This window comes from Emydura macquarii, unplaced genomic scaffold (assembly GCF_026122565.2).
Source record: "Emydura macquarii macquarii isolate MOO-44397 ecotype Brisbane River unplaced genomic scaffold, CSIRO-AGI_Emac_v2 contig_1644, whole genome shotgun sequence".
NCBI lineage: Eukaryota > Metazoa > Chordata > Testudines > Chelidae > Emydura > Emydura macquarii.
This window is the reverse complement of record NW_027131781.1, coordinates 19,721,926-19,740,632: the sequence shown is the minus strand read 5'-3', so window position 1 is coordinate 19,740,632 and position 18,707 is coordinate 19,721,926. Positions and strand designations below refer to the sequence as shown.

The window sequence follows — 18,707 nt, the reverse complement described above, 5'->3', positions numbered from 1 at the left end:
TTGAAACTTATTAAACGAAGGTTGGTAAAGTGCTCCAGATATTGGCTAAGAGGCACTATAGAATTTCTGAGTAAGGTGATTTTTAGTGTTACGACTTTTTTTTTTTTTTAAGTTTTAATTCATTATTAAAAATTGTATGTGGTAATTTCACTTTTAGAGATAACGTATTGGACCACCCCACCAATCACAGTGCCCTGGTGCCCGGTTTAGGTAATTCCATGAATTGCTCCACCACATTTCATAATGCTTGTTATCACCCAAACCATGCCAGAGTGTTTTCACTATTCCAGGAAAAAAAAAGAGTTCTTACCATTACATGCTATGTGTACGCTATATAGCTTTTTTGATATAAACCTAGGAATCTGTATAAACCTGCTTTAAAGTAACAACTCTTGGATTATAAATGTACTCCTGGCATGAGTGTTTTATGCTGTTGGATAGCAGACAATTTTTTCTTATGCAAATTAGCTATGTCTGTCTGAGATTCATCTAATCAAATCCAACATGTCAGAACAATCTATGGCTATCTGACATAGTGGGCTCAGCTGACTGAGCTGGCTTGGGGGGTGGGATGGGGAGCGGGAGAGACTGAGCAGTTGTCTTTTAATGCAAAATAACTTCTTGCCTACTTTGGGCTTCTTGGGTGGCTTTTTACAGATTATGTGAAAACAGAACAATGTAAAATTCAGTTGCAGCTGTGTGGCGTAAAGCCATGTGAATGGATGCTTCAAAAGAAGTGAAAACATTAAGAGATTCAAGATAATGTCGCTGCAAACCATAATTTAGAGACCAGTAAGCTGTGTTCTGTAATCAGCAAAATTATACGCACACAACTACTGTTTTCTTTATTAAAGTTTACATTTTAATGTACTGCAGAAAATTCATTGTGTTCTGCAAATAACACCAACGGCTTATCCAAACCCATCAATACTCACTAGCTTGGAGTACTGTCTGTACCATTTAAATCCAGTGATGGGGTTCTGTAAAGAGAAAAGGGAACTGTAAGGGCCTGGCTACGCGGAGGTGATTTGCACACTATACCAAAAAGAACTCTGCCTCCAAATACGGCAATTGTATAGGGAAAGCTGGCAAAGTAAGAGAGAAAGGCAAATAGTTCAAAAAGCTTCAGTCGGGACGCACAGTAGCCATAATTTCATCCTATGGACTGGAGTATCAGGTACAGAAGACTCGCTGTGGCTCTGCCCTGTCCATGGATTAAAGGAGTAAATTTTTTTCCTCCTCCAACTCTAACTTAGGGCTTGTCTGCACACAAAAATTGTGCTGCTTTAAATAAACTGGTATGGATGAAGTGGTACAACTCTCCCGTGGGTGAACATAGTTATAGTGGTATAAAAGCACTTCTGTTGCTATTCCTATACAAGAAGGGGAATAAGCTATCCTAGTAAAAGGCACCTTTTATATCAGTGTAACTCAGCACACACTAGGGGTTATATGGGTATAACTATTTTGAATAAAGAATCACATTCTTAACCAATATATCTATACCAGTATAAAATGTATGTATAGAGCAGCCTTAATATCCAGCTAGAGGTTTGAGTAATAAGCCTTGGATCTAAGGGTTGAATTTCACTGTGAGTACTAGTAGAAATATACTAGCAACCAAAGGGAGTGGAACAAAAATTAAGGGTATTTGCAGCCTACCATTTTTAGATGGTCAGAAAATAAAGCCCTCCACACCTTTGGAACTCAGGCACAAGTAATTGTGTCACCTAAGGCCACCCAGAGATTGACATTAATGTGGGACGTTTGCTTTGCACAACTTATATAGAGATTCCTGAGAATAAAGCTCATCAGCAACTTTCTCCAGTGTCCCCCTTACCAAATGCCTCATCACACCTCTGTTTTGTTCACTGCAGTCTTTTAAGTGCTTTTGAAATACAGACCTACAAGAGTCAGTTACTGCCTTCAATCTCTTCTGCATCCATTAGGTAATAGATTGTTGCTACCAATTTCCAAAAGTAGTTGGCATTCATATGCAAACTAAATTAGGGAGGCAAGGCATGAGAATATACTACTTCTTTTTACACTTCACTCTGAGGTCTGTAAAATCCTAATATGCCCAAGAATATCTTGGAAGTGCTCCTAACTGAATTATTTGAGAATGGGTAGTTGGAGATTCAATCAGCAGTAAGAATTTACACCATCAGCTTTGCTTTGGATTGTCATTTTAATAGAAAGGCAACACAGCACTGTCCTCAAATGTATGATTTCTTTTATAATTTTTGGAAGTCTAGCAAAAGTCTGTACATTTTACCTATTTTATTGTCTTTCCCAACAAAACATGGTGCCAAATGGTGATTTCCTTTGGAAGAATGTGTTTCTAATATGAATCTATTCAAATGAATGCATAGTTTTGCTGCATTAGGAAATATCAATCAGTGGTACACTGTACCCTGTATCTCAAATAAGCATGGTCAATGCCTGCAGCCATCGAAACATTATTCAGTGTTAACCCACCCTCAGATTAGCAAGAAATTCTTGCATTATCAAATATTACATTCAAGATAATGGGGGGAACGGGGGGAATGGATTTAATTATAAAATTCCTTCACTTAATGTCCCAGCCTCCCTAGCAGTGTTGAGTAACAGTGGTTTGCTTCTTGGTAATCTCAGTGTGGAAGGTAGGTGGCAGTGGGCGGTTTTGAAATTCTGGATGTTCTAAAGCATAGGTTCTGTTGCTTTGTTCCCAGATGGATGAGGTTATAATCTATTTATTAGAAGGCCATGCCTAGATCCATTGATATTCCATCAGCTCTTATGTGCCTCCTTTACTTGAGCCAGGCACAGTTAACCTCACACATGTATGCATTCACAGTGATTGCAGTTTGGAAGGATGCTCTTAGATTGGAAGAATGCTTTAGTGGTTAAGGCACTATACTGGGAAATAGGAGAACTGGGTTCTGTTTCTGCTTCAGCTACAGACTTCCTCTGTAGCAATGACTGTGACTTGAGCAAGTCATTGAATCTTTTGGTGCCTCATTTCTCTCATCTGTAAAATGGGGATAATGCTGCTCTACCTCAGAGGAGTTGTCAAGATAATGACTATTAAGGTCTCCATTACTACAGTGACAAGGGCCAGATAAGTACCTAGAGAGAAACTAAGGCAGGGGTTCTCAAACTATTTTTGCTGGGACTGCCTTTGAAAATATTTTAGGCTGTGACACCTCCAACCCCTCCCCCACCAAAAATGATTATCCGCCCCCCCCCCCCCCCCCCATGCCATGCCACCCTTATTGGCATGCACAGGGGCTGACCACTTGTGACCCCTCCATAATAACCTTGTGACCCCCTAAGGGGTCACAACCCCAGATTGAGAACCCCTGAACTAAGGCAACCAGGGTTTGATTTTATTTCCTTCAGGATGCTATTCTGCTTTCCTAGGGAAGCTTGGGCTATGCAAATGAAAGCTTATCTAGCTGCTATTTCATTTAATACAAATCAAAACCTCACAAGTTATGACATTCTGCTATGACAACAATTTGTGATGTTTCTGATCTGCCTTAATGAAAATTCTCAGATGTTAATAATTTATAAATGCGCACCCTAGACCTAATAAATATTAAAATGGGATCTGTTGATTGGTTTTAGAGACATTCTAAATGACTAACATGTCACTCATGGTAGCTGCATTGTTCAAGGCAGATCTGTGCTCTGAATGTGTGTCTGCAGAATCTTGTTTGTCTGATCTTGAGCCTAGAGAACACCCTTGAGGGTAAGCGGTGGTATTGAATGCTAACTAGAAAGTGCTGTTAGAGCTAGATGCCCTTTTCATGCCCTGGCCTAAAGAATGATCTTGTTTTTTTCCAGGACTCTTTGCTCTTCTGTGTTTCTTCCATTACTTGCTCGGTGTTTTCTGTTAGATGATCTAACCACGCTCACTACAACGTGTAACGTTTTTTCTTTTCCATATGCAGTGTAAATCAAATTTCATTTCCCTTATTCAGTAACGTCTAGGACTGCACTTTCAGCTGGTTTCAAACCAGATTGTGGTTTTGCACCTGAGAAAAGCACCTGTACCTCTTTTATGTGTGCAAAATTGCACATGCAGATTGATTTAACCCAGCTATGCAGTTTTCACACACAGTGCAGATAAGCTTAGTCAAAATGTTTGCTCGTGAATTGTTGCATGCACAAATTTGGAAGCCGCTGCTGCTGAAAATGTGACCCTCAGTCTGAGACATAATTCATCTAAAAATTTTTACCAATCCTCTTTTTGAGGTGCCTTACTTCAGTTGTTATTCAATTCCATTTTTTTCCTCCCTATATAGCACTTACTCCATAGCCAAACCTGTGTATATACTGGAAAAAACTTTCAGCAAGAATATGCCGAAACTTGTTTCAGGTGTGTTCATCTCCTTTGTCCATGATTTCCACAAGCATTAGAGTGATTGAATTCTGCTCGTGCAAACTCTTGGAGAAAATAAATTTTAAGTTGGCATATTAGAATTATTTTCACAAGTGGCATGTTTTGTATGGAATGAGACACAGCAGGGGGACAGGGCTCCTAAAACTCCTTTCCAGAGCCGTGGGACAGGGGCATGAAATAAAAAGGATCTATATCCTTCCTAATTAGGACTAGACACATGTGAAATTTGCATGATTATGATCAGACAGAAAATACATTTAAACTCAACACCCAGCCCATAAATCTTACAGCAATGTGATCTTATTTTGTGTGGTGTCTTGTGTCAGTTCTGTGTGGCCTAGTCACAGAAAGGTTTAACTTTTTTTTTTTTTTTTTTTTGGAAGAACCTAACCCCATTAATCTACTTGGATTCCTTGAACTGCTATTTCTCCCCAGGCAAGTCAAAGCCCCAATGATTTTTGTCAAAGCCCAACTACAGCTGGCTGAGAAATTGAATTTAAATTCCACAAAAAGCCCTGGTAGATCTGGCTCCCAGATGCCAAAGGGCTAGCAGCCTGGGGAGGCAAGTGGGCAAGTGGGTTAGCTGGCAGAAAACGAGGCAAGTTTCAATCGAAAGAGTTGCTGGAATCAACACATTCTTGTGGAACACTTTGATTTTGTCAGATCAGCATTTTCTGATGGAAAAACTGTTCTGTCAGAAAATTTCTGACCAGCTCTAGCCCAAACCCTTGGCTTCTGGGTTCCCTGTGTCCTATCAGGGAATAGAAACAACATGATGTAGTTTAAGTGACCATCTACACACAACTAATCATCACAGCTGGGATTTCGAGTATGCAGCACTGACTACGCTGAACTGTTTATGATCAATCTATAATGTTTAAAAAAGAAAAACCTTACCTAAATCCACTGGGTAAAATCAGATATTGAGTAAACTGAAATCTGCCCAGGGCAGAGAGAGAGAAACAAATGATTCATGGTAAACTATTCATTCAGCTTTAATGACCAGAACACTGTCTGACTTTGTGGCTCCATGAGTTGGACCCCTTACTGCCCCGCTCTAATTGGGAAGCGTCTGTACATTGATATCATCCCTGATATGGAATTTCAGCCTCCTGTCATAGAGACTGCCAACCAGAATATGTATTTACTTGCCCTCAGACAGTTTTGTATTTGTGGGTTTAGTCCCTCCCATCCTGAGGCAGGGTGGGAGGCAGGAAAGACTCCCAAGAGGAACAGAAACTAAAAGGTCCAGCTCTTTTTTTTTAAAGCTATTTAGCTATAACTGTGCTTGGCACTGCAACACCTAACCAATTAGGAGCCTACATCTCATTTAGGCACTGAGGAGTCTAAATTCCATTGGCAGTTGATGGAATTTAGACTCCTAAGTGCCTAAATCCCTTTAGAAAATGAGATGCAGACTCATTAATCTGTTAGGTTTTGAGACAATGAGCACAGTAATATCTAAACAGCTTTAAACATCTGGGCCTAAGCATGCGGCCTCTTTCTACAGGACCTGGGAGTAATAATCCTGAGAGTAGGGAAGGTGGGAGCTCCCTTTGTGGTGGTCCTGTGTGGTAAGGGGAGCCTTATCACCACATAGGTACCATTTTAAACAGTGGTAGCTTTGTGTTCCAAAGCTCAGCTAACAAAAAGGAAAAGACCTTGGCAGATGAAACAAAAAATCTTGCAACTTGTTGTAGCTCTCATTTCCTGGCAGTCGGGGAGCTACGGCATTAGCTCCTGCATGAACCCACGCTAGCTCCATTTTCCAACGTTAGCAATCCTGACTCAGTTCTGGTCTACACCACAAATTTATGTTGGTATAACTACATTGCTTTCCACACGCCCGCCTGACAGCTACATCAACCCAACCCCCAGTGTAGAAAGCACTATGTCGATGGGAGGGCTTCTCCTGTTGACATAGCTACTGCCTCTTGGGGAGGTGGAATACCTAAGCCAACGGAAGAGGCTATCCTGTCGGTGTAAGTAGCATCTTCGCTAAGCGCTGCAGCAGCAATTAGTGTAGACAAGCCCTCTATTGTGGGAAGCAACAAGGAAGGTTTAATTGGGAGTTAATCCCTTGCTTTCTGGTTGTGACCGTGGTGTCATGAATCAAGGTCTGTAGCAGAGCCAGTCTTTGGGCTACCTAACAAGCACAGCTGACCTGTTGTAGGCTGCTTGATTGGCTACACCACCTGATTGGTGGGAGGAGTCAGCAGACCAGCTCTTAAGCCCAGCAGCTCAGCAGTTTGGTTCACAACATTTGCCCCAGCTGTGGCTCAGGCCTGCTGATGGGCTGGGCAAAGAGTGCAATTGCCTAGGGCCTTGGGTGGAAGGGTAAAAACTTCCCCTCGGGGAAGCTAATTCCCCATCCCACCTCTTCTGCCTGTGGCCCACAGTCCACCCCTGCTCTGCCCCAAGCCGTGCCCTCACCTCACTCATCACCGTGTCCCTCCCCACCAGCCTATCTCCCCACTTGGTCCACTTCCTCTCTTCCACACCCCCTTTCCTCACTTGGCCTCCCCGCAGCCGCATCCCCTCCTGCCCCTCAGTCCCCCTCCCTGCCATTGTTTGCTGTGTGCGTTCCTCCACTCCTGCCTCGTTCGGGCCACCCCCCACAGCTGCTCTCTCCTCCTCTCCCCACTCAGCCCCTCCAGCTGGTGCTCGCAGCCTGGGGGAAGGAGGAGCGTGGAAGAGAGGAGGGGAACTGAGTGATGGGGGGGGAAGGGACATGCCAGTGAGCGGGCTGAGTGGGAGCAGGGGCAGCGTTTGGGGCTGACTCTGGTTGGGGCTGTGGGCAGAAGGAGTGGGGTGGGACTGTTCTGCCCCAGGGCCCAGTATTCCTGTCAGCGGGCCTGCTTGCTTCTGCCTTGCTTTGCTCCACGTTTCCCAGCTGTGACCCTCTGCTCCAATTCCTGTCTTTGCTCTTGCCTCTGACTTCAGCTCTGACTTGTGTGTCTAATATCTGACTTTTGCTCGGAGATCTGAGCTCCTGTTCCTGGCAACCAGCTCCTGTTCCAGTCACTAGGCCTGACTGCCTACGTCTTGGTCTCTGACACCTGGTCTATTGCACTGCATTAGAGAAAAAGGTATGTCTTCACTGCAGACTTAATTCAGGTTATCTACACGAGTTACTCCTCTTGAGTTAACTAGCTTGAAGTCAGAGCAGCCACACGGTGAAATAACACTTCTATTGCTGTGTCCCCACAGGCACTACACTTACTTCTGTGTGGTGCTAAGGGTTTGTCTACAAGGGGGAAATTACTGGCATCACCTCACTGGTATAATTGTACTGCTATTGTTATAATGGTCTAACTCCTCATGTGGACACTCTTATTCAAGAATACGTATGTCCACATAGCGAGTTACATCAGTATACCAGTATAGATATGCCAATAAAATTTCCTGCATAGAAAAGTGTTAAGATTTCTGGTCTGATTCTTAGCACCGTAGTAAACTGAGCCACACTATGAATTCTTTTGCCCAGTGAATTGTGAGAGAAGTTGGCTACCCTACCTGGACTCAGAGGGACTTGTAGAAAGATAGTAGAGGACTAGTGCACAGGCATGCTTACCAACCCTTTGAGCCATTATCAGGTCCCTCAGTAAAACTCTTTATCTGCATTTAGTTTTCAAGTGGATATGGTTTTCACCACTAACTTTCTCACTTTAAATGGAATCGACACTATGACAAAATAATTGGCAGTAATTGTAGTACCAGCGACAGCTTTAATAAACCATTCAAGTAGCAAATATTTTACAGAAACAGCCATTTCCTATGTGTCACCAGATAAAACCTACACATCCTTCAGCACCTGGCTCTTAATGCTATTACTTGTATTTTTCTTTCATGCTATATTTTTTTCTTGTTAATAATAGAGCTGTCATTTCTAATAAAATATGAAACAACCATCCAGGGAAATAACACCAATGATAGATAGTGCAGCCTGAGACATTACACTGAGTGAACACAAATGCTCAACAGCTTGCAATAGAATTTTATCATTAAACCTGAACTTCTGCAGGCACTAGGGTTCAATGCACTGGGAGCAAAAATGCCCCAGGTTCAGCTTCTGTTGGCACCACTCAGATCACTGCAGTCAGCTGAAGCTTCTAAGGTTGCTGCTTGTTATAAATGGGCCTTGTAGTGAAGGGAGAGAAAAAATAAATAAAAAGGAAGTTTAGATTGCTCTGTCCTCTGGACAATCCCATGAGAAGGGCACAGAGGGAGGCATTCTGTCTGAGAATCCCTTCCAGAAGATTCACATTTTTCACCTCTCTATACCACTATGGGACATGCTATTGGGCCTATCTAGAAACCTTGCAGGTTCCCAAGGATCCATGAGAGCCCCTGTCTTCCTGGGCAGCCCTTTCCTCCTGGGCAGTGCAGCTCTGATGGAGCCAAGACCCCCTTGACCTCCCGGACTACTAAATTATGATCCTCATCCCTCTATTATCATTTCCTAAGGATTCTATTCAGAACCTGGGGGGGAGGGGGTCAATGGGCATGGACCCCAGCTGAGCTGCTTCTTCCCTGGCTCATCCACTCCCTGTTCTTCCTCCTAAGTGTTACAAAGACACTGGGACCTACAGCTAGACTTTACAGGGTCCAGGGCAGGAGGGAATGATATAGTGGAGGCAGCTGGACTTCCTATTCTGACAAAAGAGGGGTTATCTGTGTGTGAAGGCTCCCCTCTGCATATGGTTCTGTAAGGAATGAATCCCTCCTACCCCAGAATAAAGTCTGTACAAAAGCTGTCTGAAAATTGAGCCCTTGGGTGGGTCACTTCATTTCTCTGGGCCTCAGTTTCCCCATCTGTAAATTGGAGGTAATTGTGATGCTGATAAACCAAGTACAGCTCTTGCCAAGTCTGTAGGTGTCATCTGACAAATTCATAGCTGGAAACTAGACCATCTCACATGTATGTTAGTATTGTTCAAGTATTGTGCAGCAACTTACAGGCATGTCACAGAGTTTAAACACTAAACGTACTCTTACAAGCTCAGTACCTTACTTGTACTGTCTGTATACTACCCTGTAAAGCAGTATGTAAGTTTTGCTTTATAATCATACAAAATGTCTCCTCTGAACTTGTGAATCTAGGCAGGAAAAGTAATTCCCGCCACCCATCCAGAAAAACTACCAACACTTAGTGGGCCGTTGTGGAACAACACAACACAAAGGTTGGTTTAATGGCCCTCTTACACCCATGAAGGTGCTACGTGAGAGAAAGCATGTCCCATCCGCTTAAATTCTGGAAAACGGAAACAGATAGTTGACATGAAGATTTTTCATCTCTTTGCTGTTTGGACTCTTGCAAGGGCTGGAGCTAAGAAACAAAAAAGCAGAGATCCCTAAGGTCAAGCTGAGTTAGCCCTAAAAAGACATTCAGTACTGACAGATTACTACATCTCTGTCACTTTTTGGAACCATAGACTGAACTCATTTGTGTATATATGTTGCCTGTTTTAACCTGTAAACAACTCTCATTTCTTTTTCCTAGTTAATACATTCTTGATTAGTTTACTATAGGATTGGCTACCAGCATTGTCTTTGGTGTGAGATCTAAGTTACAAATTGATCTGGGGTAAGTGACTGGTCTCTTGGGACTGGAAGCAACCTGAATGTTTTGTGACTTTTGGTGTAAGTGACCTTTCATCACTAAGTTCAGCATAGCTGGGTGGCAAGATAGACTGTAGTGCCCAAGGGAACTGTCTGTGAGTCCATGGTAAGACTGTTCCAGTAATCTAGGAATTCACATTTGTTACTGGGTTAGTGAAATCTAATTATAGAACATACCACCAGTTTGGGGTGTCCGCTCTGCTTTTGACAGTCTGCTCTGAGGTTGACACTTGTCGTGAGTGACACCAGACAGCGTGACAATAATAATACTTACCTCCTTTGTAAAACACTTGGAGATCTCTGGATGGAAAGTGCTATAGAAGAACTAGCTATTACTAATAATCTGGGTCAGTGTTCTTCTTGGCTCCAGTGTTGAAGCCAAGCATGCTGAAGAGGGAAAATGACGGTGGCTAACTGCGATGGGGCAGAGAAGAGGTTAAGGAGAGCTTAAGAGCCAAGCTAGCCCCACCCCGCAGCTAATGCCAAGACTAGTGGAGGCATAAAAGAGAGAGCCTAGCTCATCGGAGGGCTGGCTGGCCAGGAAGGAGGGTGTAGCTCAGTCTCTCTGCTGGGAGGGATCTTTGCTTGCAGAGGTGCAGAGGGGACAGGACTGTTTGTTGGGACAGCTGCTAGGCAGGAGCATGAGTAATAGACTATTTGGGGGTTGAGCCTGAAGGGAAGAATTGGGTACCCTACCGAAAGACCGGGGGACTGCCCAGTACTGAGTTGTTTGCTTTTTGTTTTGGGACGCTTTGGGGATGAGCACCTCCAGAGTTGGAACTGATGGAACAATTAGTTGGAGGGCCGGACCCCTGCTACAGTGGGGGCCAGAATTGGAGGAGACTCCTTTCCCCCTTGAGGAGATCCAGGGCCATGTTAGGGTGCCTGGAAGAGCCCCAAGGGGGCGCTGCTCCTGCCATGCTATTACGCTAACAAAAGTAAAACTGTCTATTCAAATGATAATTATACTCTTCCAAATAACAGCTCAACTGTCTGTATTTTTCCCATCAAACAGTCTGGTTGACTAATAGGCAGTCTATTTGCAGTTAAAGCTATTGCAATGTTGCCAATTAAGCATACACGTGGAAGAGGATAATCGGCACAAATGCAGTTTTATCACCAATGTTAATTATCTAATATTTTCCAACTTACAATAATGCAGGAATTCCTTAGGCATAAATGAAAATGAACCCATCAGTTACAATTTTTCTTAAGATAATGGCTGACAGTGCCACACAAAAATGGAAGCAAGAGAAAAATTAACAAAATTAACAACTTCTTTGTTCAGGCTTTATAGTATATAATTGTAACCATATATTATATGGCAGGCATTCTCATTTCCTCACAGGGGCAGATTTGCAAAGTAGTGTCTGGAATTACTCTTTCCAAATATAACTTTTTTGAAAAAAAGAGGTCTGTATGAACAGTCACCTCCAAAATCTCTAACAAGTACATTTTTAAAGCAAGGGGACCAAGTCCTACTCTCACTTGCATGTTTGCAAATGTCAGCAGGATCTGACACGGCATCTATTATTTACCACTGCTAATTCTCCCACGTTCACTAGACTTAGTGCCTAGGACATGCTGTGGTTTTATAAAGAGGATCCAAATACTATCCAGCATAGGACCAACAGATGTTGCCTTCCAAGTTCATCAACCACTTGTCTTTTTCATTCGTTTCTCATCTTATCAGCTTAGTTAAACCAAGTTACAATTGTCTTCTCCCACTCTTTAAAGGTCTTGGCATGGATCCACAAATGGACTTAGGAGTTGAAACGCTAAGTGTTGCAAGGCCTAACTTTTAAGTATCTAGAAAATCACAGAAAGAACACTGTGGTCCACAAAGCCGGAGTTAGGTGCCTAGGCTCCTGGTCACACTGCCTGGTGAAACATAGGCATCTTAGAATGCCATCCACACACTAAGCAGGGAACTGCCTAAGCTAGCAGCAGTTGAATGGGAGTTTTGTGGATTGCAGTGAACCTGAAAACTGGGACTCAGGTGCCTAAATTTGGAGATTAGGCATATAAGTATCTTTGTGGATCTGGGCCTTAGAATTTTTGGGAAACCCACTGAGAAGATTCTTTGGGAACCAACCCCCACTCCCGATTAATTAACTAATCCATTCAAGTGAACTGAGTGAGAGAGAAAATGAATAACCAGGGAAAATTTACAAGCCCAAACTCTCATTTTGAAGGTTATCTTCACAATGAAAAGATTGTTGTTTTGGTTTGTTTTTAATGGTAGCTGAGATTAGCAGTGACTTCTAAAGGTTTCAAGAAATTTGAGAACCCATAGCTTTGTGCTTTATGGGTCCTGAAGGGCAGCACTGGATTTTCAGCTTCTTTCCACCTAGCATACAAGATTCAAATGTTTGGATGTTAATTCCCTTTCCACAGCTAATCTTCCTTTAATAATTAAGTTCCTTGAGCAAGCTGCAGGAAGCTGTCTTGCTTTCAACAAAAACCCCAATCAATATGCCTGTTTCAAATAATTTTAGCTACCTTATCACAGAAGACATCACTAATAAAGGAGTGTATAGTGACAAGCTATAGAATATTGATTAACTGAATACTTACTATTTTTGTTCCTTTGGAAATCTCAGAACTACCTTTGTCACCACTTGACAAATAATTTTACATTTGTTGAAGATATACCACATAGTTGATTAAGTAGAATTTTGTCCTGACCTCCTCTCTACCACTTTAAACATGAGCTTTTGGTTACTTTAGTTTGTCCCATTTTCCTGGTTGCATCAGGCACTCCATAGGCCTCCTCTTTAGTACTTGCTGGAAAAGGTTATCCATTGATATAGTCTTTTCATTCCAATGTCAATAACGCCCAGAATTCTCCTTAAATTGCCCATGAGACACTTCAGCTCTTTCCATGTACACAACCCTCTCTCTTTCCCAATTACTTGCATGGTCAATACTGAAGTATGTGTCTGGTGCATTCCCACAATTTATTTCAGGTAAGGTCCTACTGGTAGGTTCCATGCAATATAATGCAACCTAAGCTTTTGTGCTGTATTCATCACCATACTTTCTGAGCTCTAGACATTAGATTTCAATCAGGCATTTCCATAACATGCTACATTTTTGCAATGCCTTCTGTCCGTAATTCTCAGAGCACTTTATGAACTTGAATAAATTAAGCCTTGCAAACTCACTTTGATGTAGGAATGATCCCTTATATACAAGGGAGGAAACAGAGGCACATAGACGTTAAGTGAAGTTGCACACAAAGTTAATGCAGAACGTGAGTAGAATCTTGTCCTCTTTACTTATGACCTGTGTGTTAATCCTTAACATACTCTCCTGTTACACTCCAGCAAAGATTTTCTGATCAGATTTGCTCAGTGTACAAGTCAAAAACATGAGTTTTCTAATTCAAAGAACTGCCCATCTAAACTGGTATCTGAAAATCAAGTTGTGCTCTTTCTGCTTCTTCTATCACCATCAAGCATGAACAATAATTCAGATTTTGAATAAGATCTTAACTGGCAATGCTGTTGATGCCTGTGTTAGAATGGAACATAATATGTTTCCATAGCTCCTGTATATGATTTAGTTTGCAGTACTGTCAGCAAACTCATTTTTGTTGGTAAACATAGAAGTGGAACTTGTCACTCTATGGACATTGACAATGTACCATTTTTACCGTTCCCTTATTTTCTTTTCATGCACCGTAGTCACATTTTAACATTTGGTGATTTATACTCCACAGCCATCATCAGGAACTGTCAGAAGTTTAGGAAAATTGCTGGACCCTACTCTTCATTTTGAAGTTCAGGTTTCTTCTGTGTAAGTTTTTTGGTTTTTGTTTTTTTTTTTAAATAATTTACAGTCCAAAACAGTATCAGTGTTTGTCTCTTTCTACCCAAGATCTGGATCCATATCTGTGGCTTAATTTTGTTCTCCTGACTGAATTAGTCTCATACATTCTATACTGGTCTATAAATAAATATGTTACAAACACATTTCCCTATGAGCCACGAGGAGCATATTCTCCTCTGCGACTACTGTCACCTGGTTATTTTAATACAGTTCGTAATTCATTTCTGAAAATTTAAAGCGTTCAAACCTACCTACACAGGACTACATTTTTCAAAATGATCTGCTTGAACTGAGTGAATAAACATAGCAAACTCATGCCCAAATGTGAATGCCGTTGCACTTAAATAGACTTGTATGTCTTCAGCAGGTGGCGGTAAAGAGTGACAAAATGAAGAAGTGAATTAAGTGGATGGGTCTGAGGGAATAATGGTCTATTTAAGTACCCAAATATGCTTCAGTGTTAAGTTGTGAAATTTGTTCCCCCGGTACACAGGCAGAGAGCAGATTTTAGGAATCTTGCAGCCAGTCATGGATGATGTTTGGCAGATTACTATATTTCCGTTAGAGGAACACCACAGAATGTGCTGAAATTCACTGACAAAATCTCATTTCCTTGCCACAGAAGTGGGTGCTGAAGTGTCACACTGTTCGAGGACTCTTATAATATTAAAGAATAATGTCAACGTATTTGGGGAATTGCGGTGCCCTGACACTACTGGGGCTAAGATTGCCTGACACCTGGGAATGGAAAGTTGATGAAATCATTCCCTGCAGAGCCTTTCACCATAAAGCCTGATTATTTTAATCCCTTCAATCAAGGCTGTAATCAAGTTTTATAATGTGGCCACCCTATAGTTGTAATTGCACATATGGATTTATTAGATTCCAGCAACAATTTAAAATCTGGCTCTTTGGCCAGTAACACACTTCCAGCTCTCTGCTGTTACAGAATTGGATGTAATTGCTTGTCTATAGTTGCTTAGGAAACACAGAAACACCATTCTGGAGACAGAGGAAGAAAGAGAAAACAAATACACAACATACTTTAAATTTGGAAAATCTAGGAACATTGGCAGCACTTTGACTTCACGCCGCCACAAAAGCCGACAACTATACATTTCTCCTTAAATTGCTTACATTTTGGTTTTCTGTAGTTTTAATTTCGTTGTATAATACAGTTACAGTATGTAGTTATAGCTAGTTGTAGGTAATGACATTGAATTCCTGCTTATGGTACCTAGATCTTTATATTTAGGTATTTCTATAGTACATTGTAGTGCCTCAATACCACACAAGATCAAATCCCATTAAAGTTGTAATGGTGCCTATATTTCTGTAGCAATTAATTTTTATACAAGCGTGTGTTGCAAAACCTAAATATTGCCTTCCAAGAATGGCATGATTTGGCCATTAAACTTTTTTCCTTCCTTTTCTTTGTCTCACATTGTTCAAAAGAAACTCAAGGCAATATTCTGATATTATTTATTCGGTTTATCCATGTGCTGCCATGTATCCTATCTGTTGTGAAATAATCAGTCTTAAAATGCAAGTTTAGTAAAAATTCTATAAACCTTTCAATTTTAACTTTGGCACTAGATGGAATCACAGATATGAGATGGAAAAGACCTATAAGAATAATCTTGACTATGTCCCAGTAAACGGAGGATTGGTCGCAACTGAACATTTTGTAGTGTTTTTATCCAGTCTAATGCACCAAGCAATGGGCAGTACTTCCCCTGGGAGACTAATTTACTATCTACTACACCTCATAAACAGAGAATCATTATTATCTTTATCAATTGTAATTAGAATTACGTATCGTAGCTCCTAGAAACCAGGGCTGCATTGTGTGAGGCACTCTACAAACAGAGATACAGTCCCTGCCTCCTATCCTAATATTCCTAACCTAAATGTTTCTCTTCCTAATTCCATCCCATTTCTCCTACAGCACTTATGCCTTTTGGTACCATCCCAAGTAATTCCATTCCATGCTTAATGTTTATGCCCTCAAATATTTGAAAACCATGTTGCTCCCCTCTTTGTCTCTTAGCTGTACATATTTAGTTCATATATCACTCCTTAGTAGTCCCTGTGATGTGATGGGGTGGCTAGGCCCATGGGCCCCTGCTGGAGGCCTCACGGTCCTGCCACACCCATCCCAGAGAGGAGCAGAAGAGAAGTCCTTCTGGTGGCCTAGCGTGATTGTGGGGAAGCAGCCAATGAGGGAGGCTGCAGGGAGCAGTCAATTAGGGCCAGCAGTGCCATATAAAAGGAGCTGCAGATGAGCATACTCATTAGTTGCTGCTTGGAGCTGGAGGAGAGAGGACTGTGTTCCAGGCTGACTGAATGAGCATCAGGACCACAGCCAACCTAGTTACTGGCAGGTCTGAGGGAGTGAGAGTTCCTGGCTGGCTGCTGGAACTCAAGTAAGGACCTGGGAAGGGCTGCAGGAAAATGGTGTCTCCAGGGAGAAAGCTCTGGGGATATGGCCCCATACCAGGACTGAGGCAACTTAATGACTGTATACACTGGAAGGGATTTGTTCTGTTTCAAATACAGACAGTGTGTGTGACCTGTCTGGAGCGTTGAGCCACTGAAAACCTGCCTGAGGAACCACTGCTAGGGGTCACTATAAACTGAAAGACTGTAGACTGACCAGAAGGGGGTGCTTGTGAGAGGTGGATGCCATCCCGTTACAGTTCCTGAATACTTCTGTTTTTCTCTGAAGCAGCAAAACTCCCTCCAGTCTGTCAGTATTTTTTAGCCCATATGGTGCCCAGCAATAAATGCTATATAGAAACATAGGAATTGCCATATTGGATCAGACCCAAAGCCCACCTTACAAAGATGCTTGCAGTTAAATTTGTATAGAGGCTCTAGTACCTCCCTGCTCTGTGATGTGACGCCTCTGTATATGCATTGCTTCTCTTTGACATCGTGCCACATGTAAACTCACATCTAGTTAGTGCCACATATTTGCATCTAGGTCTTTTTAAGCATTATTGCTCTCCTGGTTTCAGTCCCCAGTTTCCTGCCAGTGTTTTAGCTATATTAGGCTGTTTTGTTTCCCCAAAAGTGAATCTCCTATTCCTTTCTCCATTTAATCGATCAGTCTGCCCATGACTGTTAATTGTAATTACAGAGAAAAGGTAGATGAAGTAATATCTTTTATTGGGCCAACTTCTGTTGGTGGAAGAGACAAACTTTTGAGCGTCAAAGTTCTTTCTCAGATCTCGAGAAAGTAACCTGAGTGTCTCAGATCTCAGTCAATAGTTGTTACTGTTTGCAGTGTTGTCACTGTGTTGGTCCCGGGATATTAGAGAGACAAGGTAGATGAGGTCATATTTTTTATCGGACCAATTTCTTACAGAGAGCTCCTCTTGTTCTTTCCCAGATGGGAAGAAGAGCTCCGTGTAAGCATGCAAGCTTGCCTCTCTCACCAACAGAAGTTGGTCCCATAAAAGATATTACCTCACCCATCTTTACTCTAGTAGTAATTAATGTCAAATACAGGGAAGAGGGGAACAAACAAAAAATCCCTTTGCATCAAATAAAGTCTCACACATTAAAATTTTAGCAGATTCTTTAACAATGGTAAACCAGCAAAACTATTTCCATTTAATTCCTTATTTCCTGTCTCCAGTCTCTTGGAAGCCGCAAGACTGTGTCATGAGGATAAACAATCACAAAGACTGATTCCATGAATCTCAACGGCAGGGACCATATTTGCCTACGTGTATAAATTGTACCATGCACAGTATGGCCCTGATCGTGATTGTGGACTCTGGGCACTGCTGTTTTTATATATATATATATATATATATATATATATATATATATATATATATAGTTTGTTTAGCACCAATTAGACTCGCTAAGCTTGGAAAAATTCTGTTTTTCACTAAACAATGTCTCTGTTGGTTAATTACAGGACTATTTGGTGGCCAAATGAGGATCAATAAATGTGATTTGCATTAACTAGTTTGTGTGATTTCACAAAGATAAACAACAAACCATAAGTGCCATAAAGTGAGGTTGCAGTTTTCATAAGAGACCAGAAAGTTCAAGGGAGACTGATCCATGCTGATTTGTTAATATGTAAATCGGTTTTTCTTAATTAGTTATGAATTTAAAATACCTTTATGTGGAGACCTTTCGCTTCTAAATTGCTGAATTTTTTATTACATCAGGGTAGGAAGCCCTATACAAAAGTAATTTGGACCATACTCTTTAAAATAACTCCATAATCCCCTTATGAATTTGCAGCTCATGTTTTAGTCATCAAAACAAATACACTGTTCAATATTGTAGGCAATGATAACACCATGGTAAACACAGGAAATGCTTTATTAATATGATCTAAGCATTTAATTGCTCCCTTGTAGTTTAATCTTATCTTTACACATTGAAGCAGTGCATATTGTACATTTCTGATCCTCAAAGGACAGCTTTTCACATGGCATTGTAGAGTAAGACATTATCACCAGAAACCTGACAGTCTGTAATGTTGCTTGTCAGCCGATGGGCTAGAAAGTTTGTTATAATTATGAAAGAGATGTACAAAAGATCAGTTTGCAAAAAGCAGTGCTAAATTCTGCATTATAATTAAGGGGATCCATCATCTGCCATAAATGTTAGGTTCCCATCAAAAATGAAGTATCAGAATCCGGTAAAGCAGAGACCAAAATTTTTCAATCTATGTTTAGATTGAACATCCTTCTGTTTCCTACTAGGGTAAAACTTTGGAAGCAAAGTTTAAAGTTCTGAATATTAAAGGGACGCTGTGAGGTATTTTATATTCAATATTTAGGGGATTAGTAAAACACAAGTGTAAGCCCTGTGGCCTGACCCTCTAGGGTAAGGA

At 41.4% G+C, this 18,707-nt stretch overlaps 1 long non-coding RNA gene across 1 annotated transcript; it reads left to right on the top strand.

Moving 5' to 3' along the window:
• The first annotated feature begins 13,750 nt into the window (after window positions 1-13,750).
• LOC137158172 (uncharacterized) lies at window positions 13,751-17,794 on the top strand. The gene is made up of 3 exons (XR_010921312.1): window positions 13,751-13,810; window positions 16,403-16,521; window positions 17,775-17,794. It is a non-coding gene; the product is annotated as an uncharacterized lncRNA (long non-coding RNA).
• The last annotated feature ends 913 nt before the right edge of the window (window positions 17,795-18,707 follow it).